The sequence below is a fragment of the Abramis brama genome, assembly GCF_963993115.1.
Source record: "Abramis brama genome assembly, chromosome: 4".
NCBI classification, from domain to species: Eukaryota; Metazoa; Chordata; class Actinopteri; order Cypriniformes; family Leuciscidae; genus Abramis; species Abramis brama.
Genome location: NC_139966.1, coordinates 43,435,267 through 43,441,327, shown reverse-complemented (window position 1 = coordinate 43,441,327; position 6,061 = coordinate 43,435,267). Strand labels below are relative to the sequence as shown.

Below are 6,061 nucleotides of genomic sequence, written 5' to 3'. Positions count from 1 at the left end.
AGCTCCGTGGATACAAAGCTTTCCTCCCTCATTTCCCGTATCACAGAAGTGGAAGACCGATTGAGTCAGCTAGAGGACGAGCAAGCTAACATAAACGCTAGACCGATGGGAGCCACTAAAGAGGACATACAATTATTGACAGATAGGTTGGCCACAGCTGAAGACAGATCTCGACGCAACAACCTCAGATTCGTGGGGATACCGGAGGGGGCTGAAAAGAGCAATGTTACCGCGTTCCTGAATGAGTTTATCTCAGCGACCCTTGGCATTGATCCAACACCGGGAGGAATCGAGATGGACCGCGCTCATAGGATTGGGAAACGGCTGGAAGCGGGAGATACGAACTATGGTCGAACGATTGTGGCACGCTTGATACGATACAAAGACTGCCAAGCCATTCTGGAAGCAGCACGGGAAAAGAAACGTTTGACGTGGAACGGCAAACAAGTTATGATTTTCCCGGATTATTCGAGGGAGACGCAAAGGAAGCGAGAAGCATTCTCCCGCGGCAAGAAAGCCCTTCATGAGCGCAAGATAAAGTTTGGCATGCTCTACCCTGCACTTCTGAAGATTTTCATCAATGGACAGAGTCCACGGGTGTTTGATGACCCAGATAAAGCAATGGAATACATCGAGAGACGCTGAGGTACATGTCTGACACTCTGTTAGTACGTCATATGCGATCCATGCACCGCACGTTATGGATGTGCCTTGGAAACTACAAGATCTTGCTATGTCCGTACGCTCGGGAAAGTAACGATATGTGAGATAGTGGGTGTGATATGCGAACTGGCAGACCTCTGTTTTGTTTTTTGGACATGGACAGATCAGGTCAATTTACCGGCTATGCATTTCATAAATTATTTAGAGGCTGATTTTTTAGTTTTTTTTTTTTTTTTTTATATATATAGCCGGGGCATGTAAGGCCAACAATTTCTTATTTTTGTATAGAAATCCTTATGTTCTCCTTAATCTAATACCTGGACACAATTTTGTATATGATACTCAGGACGGTGGGTCTCCGGGCTGCCCTTGTTCCTTAAGTCATGGACCTAAGAGATTCACCTTTTTGTTTTATTTCAACAATGTTCCTTGTTCTATTGTTCTTTGTGTCAGACTGGTTTGCAGTCTGCTGGTTAGTGATATCGTTACTGGTTGATATTAAGGGTTTTTTTTCTTTTCTTTTTTCTTTCTTGTTAATGATTATAATTTATGTTGCACCATGGATCTTATGTTATAATAGAATGGCCACTTATCCTATTCTAAAATATATTAAGATTGCTTATGACAAGTAGTGGGAGGACATTATATTATTCAACTTGGAATGTGAATGGTCTAGGATGTCCAATTAAAAGGAAGAAAATATTGGGACATCTGAAAACTAAAAAACAAGATGTAGTATTCTTGCAGGAAACACATTGTTGTCCACAAGAATCAGTTAAATTATGCAGGGACTGGGTAGGACATGTTTCCTTTAGTGCTGGGTCATCTAAAAGTCGAGGAGTAGCTATATTAATTAACAAAAGCCTACAATTCAGGCTCCGGAGGGAGGTTAAAGATGTGGAAGGCAGAATAATTATAATACTAGCAGAGATACAAGGACATGCTCTGATACTCGCCAATATATATGCACACAATGTTGATCATCCTAATTTTTTCGTAGACTTAGAAAGTAAGTTGCATGATATTGGACAGTACCCCATAATTCTGGGAGGAGACTTCAATTTTGTCTTAGATCAATTCCTTGATAGAAGTAAACCAACATTAAGTAGAATGCCTGATTCTGCCTTACTGGTTAAGAGAATGTGCTCATCTATGGGCCTAATAGATGTGTGGAGGTTGAACCACCCAACGGACAGAGACTATACTTTTTATTCAGGAGCCCACAAAGTTTATTCAAGAATAGATTTTTTTCTAATTTCCAGCTCCTTGCTACCTGCGACACTATCCTGTTTAATTGATAGCATTCTGCTGACAGACCATGCCATGGTCAGACTACAAATGACCCCATATCAGGAAACAGAAAGATCACAGATGTGGCGTTTTAATTCATCTTTATTACAAGATGTAGGATTTAAGGAAGATCTTCGAGCCCAGATTAGGTTATATGTGGAGACCAATGTGCCCACAGCTCCCTCTGCCACAGTGGCTTGGGAGGCCATGAAGGCCTTTATAAGGGGATTTATTATTCAATACTCTTCTTATAAGAAAAAGGTCAATGCTGCTAAACTTACGGATCTAGAAAGGAGAATTAAGAACACTGAAGCTAAATTTAAAAGGAATATATCTGAACCTATTTTAAAAGAATTGACTCACCTTAAATATGAATATAATATTATAATATCCAAAAAAACGGAATATCTTCTGTTCAGGGCCAGGCAGACTATTTTTGAATCTGGGGATAAAGCAGGGAAATTTTTGGCTAGGTACATTAAACAAAAAAATTGCAAATCTTCGGTTGCAGCAGTGATGGCTGAGGATGGAAGCCTGGTAACCAAATCTAGGGAAATAAATGATGTATTTAAGAAATTTTATATAAATCTTTACACATCTGAAAACAATGCCACCGACAAAGAGATAATGTCATTTCTTAATAAATTAAACCTTCCTAAGTTGAGTGTATCACAACAGGAGGACTTAGATTTACCTATTAGTTCACAGGAGATACTTGATGCAATTAAAGCCCTACCATCAGGTAAATCCCCAGGCCAAGACGGGTTTACAGCAGAATTTTTTAAATGCTATGCAGAAGACCTATTACCACTATTTGAAAATATGCTTGCAGAAGCATTTAAATCTGGCAAATTACCTTCCTCCTTAAACCAAGCAATTATCTCTCTTATACTTAAAAAAGAAAAGGACCCGACTGACTGTAAAAGCTATCGTCCAATAAGCTTAATATCTGTGGATTGTAGACTTTTATCTAAAATACTTGCAAATAGATTGGATAAAACACTTGGATCACTTATCCACCCTGATCAAGTGGGCTTTATTAGACGGAGATATTCTTCTGATAATGTGAGACGCCTTATAAATATTATGTGGTCGGTGCGGGACTCCAACGATCCAACAGCAGCTATCTCACTCGACGCTGAGAAAGCGTTTGATAGGCTAGAATGGAGGTATATGTTTCATACGCTTAAAACATTCGGTTTTGGTCAAACTTTTCTCAGATGGATAGAGATTCTTTACAAAGACCCACAGGCCGCAGTGAGAACAAATGGTTTGATTTCCTCTTATTTCACACTTCATAGAGGCACCCGGCAGGGCTCTGCATTATCGCCAGGGCTTTTCTGTCTAGCTCTTGAGCCTCTTGCGGCAGCTATTCGCAAGAATCAGAATATTCAGGGAGTTAAAATTAATGAGTCTACACATAAGCTTCTGCTTTACGCGGACGACATCTTGTGGCTTGCTTCGGACCCAGCCAAATCAGTCCCAGCATTATTGGACGTTATTGAATCGTTCTCCAAGATATCAGGGTATAAAGTCAACTGGTCCAAGTCAGAGGCCCTTCCATTGACTTTATACTGTCCAAGAACTTTATTTCAGGCGGGGCTGTTTCAGTGGCCTACTGAAGGCATAAAATATCTTGGTATTCTCTTCCCTCACCAAATTGATAAAATAATCGAAAAGAATTTGAATCCACTCTTTAATAAAATTTCATTAGATACAGATAGATGGTCACCACTATTTTTATCATTATGGGGAAAGGTCAATGTCCTGAAGATGAATTGTATCCCGAGGTTGAATTATTTGCTGCAATGCCTGCCTATTACAATACCCCAAAAATACTTTAAAAGATTCGACCAAATTTGCAAAAAGTTCTTATGGAATGGTAAACGCGCAAGGATAAAATTAGAAAGGCTACAGGTGCCAATCAATAAGGGTGGCATGGGCCTCCCCAAACTAGCCCTGTATCATTATGCCTTCTGCTTGAGACATATAGCTCAGTGGACACTGCCACCTGAGAGAGCTCCTCCCTGGTTTGAGATTGAACAGAGATTATTCTCACCACTTTCCCCTATAAATGCTTTATCTAGCAATATACCCTCCAAATTAAAATCTCACCCTATCATATCTAACCTCTGTAATGTGTGGAAGAAGTTTTCTAAAGCTTTTAATATTAATGTTTATCTTAATTCTGAATCCTGTATTTGGAATAATCCAACCTTACGTATTAATAAACATTCTCTTCTATGGAAAGATTGGGTAGAAAAAGGAATTATTACACTTGCAAATCTGTATGAGAGGGATAATATAAAATCATTTGAAAGGTTAGCAGGTGAATACAATTTGCCCAGAAATAATTTCTGGAAGTATCTTCAAATGCGTCACCTGCTAATTGCTGTCATAGGGAAAGGAGTAGAACCTCAGCAGTCAAACCTTCTTTCTCAGATTACGAAAATAATGGGTTTGGGGCATGAAGCTGCTATCTTTTATACAATGTTATTTCAACAGACAGTTACCATATCTTATGCAACAATGTTAACTTGGTCGGCAGATTTGAACATTGATGTTACACATACAGAATGGGATCGTATCTGTGAAAACATTAAGAGGGTTTCAAGAGACATTAAGATTAGACTAATTCAGTTTAAGATTCTTAATCGATTTTACCGGACTCCGACTCGGCTGTTTAGGCTGAAGCTGAGAGATAATGCAGACTGCTGGAAATGCTGTAGTTCAGAAGGGTCTCTTTTTCATTTGCTCTGGGAATGTCCCATGATTCAGAATTTTTGGCTAAAGATTCATGACCGCATTGAAAATATTACCCGGACTGGTCTGGAGTTCTGTCCGAGGTTGTTTGTTTTAAATGATCCACAGATGACATCGAACTGTGGAGCAGCGGACTTTATTCAGACTAGTATAATGGTAGGAAAACAAATAATAATGAGAAACTGGAAGAACCCAGGGGAGCCCTCTTTCCAGGAGTGGAGTACGGAATTGGCAAAAGTGGCATCATACGAAAAAATTTCTTTCAATATTAATGACAGGACAGAAAAATGTGTTGCGAAATGGGGAAAATATGTGCAATATATTGCTACTAGATGAGAATGTGGTGCTTATTGAAAAATGTATATTTGATTTTTTTTTATTTTTTTATTTTTTTTTATATGATTTTTATTATTTCTTTTTGTTTATTCTTTTTATTTATTTGTGTACATTTAAAATGTATCATCACTATGGGATACATGTTAAGATGTCAATTGTGAAGTTGACTACAATGTTGATTTTATTGTAATAGTGATGTTTAAAAACTTAATAAAATACTAATTATAAAAAACAAAAAAAAAAAACTCCACGTCTCTAGCGGTGCTCTGGATGATGGGGATTGATGCTTCTTCTATGTTGCTGAAAATCCCACCAGTTTGAGACTGTAAAGTGTTCCACAATTTAACAACAGGATACGAATCTTGAGGTTTTGTTTGTTCGTCCTTTTTCCCAACCAAATTGTACCTACTGGTACTTGGACCTGCTATGAACGCAACAGATGTCTCATTCTGTCTCAGTCCTACTAATATACTTTCATCGTAAATACTCTTTGTGATGTCATTCAGATCAATAACTTCACAATATCCATCTCTAAAGGTCTCACAGGTTATCAGGGTGTCGTTGTCGTCAAAAGGCACTAGAATGTTGACTTTATTTTGATGAGTGGCATTAGTGATGTCCTTCCTCTTCTCCTCAAAAAGATCGAGTCTCATCTGATGTAGTCGATGGTCAGTAAGAACGAACAACTTTTACCAACTACAAAGTCACAAAGTGCAATGTTTCAAAAGTGGGACCACAAGTATTGCAAGTATCCTCTCATCTTGCATATCTGAGAGATCAGTTAAAGTTTCGAGATCTTGTCACAGAGATCAACTGCGCTCAGATGCGTCCACGGCTGAAATGGATGGAAGTTAAAGCAGCGGCTCTGAAGATGCCTGATGACTTGCGCGCAACATGCCAACAAATCTGTAGCCCTGATTGCGACATTTAGATGTTTCGCAAGTTATACAATTTCCTGATTAAACACTTTTCATGATCCTACACAGGATTCACATTCACACATTCTGGA

General features: G+C 38.7%; 1 protein-coding gene across 1 annotated transcript in view; it reads left to right on the top strand.

Moving 5' to 3' along the window:
• LOC311082194 (uncharacterized protein) overlaps nucleotides 1-6,061 on the top strand; it is a gene marked incomplete at its 5' end in the record, with an annotated part of 77,672 nt that overhangs the window by 58,076 nt on the left and 13,535 nt on the right. The window lies entirely within an intron of this gene.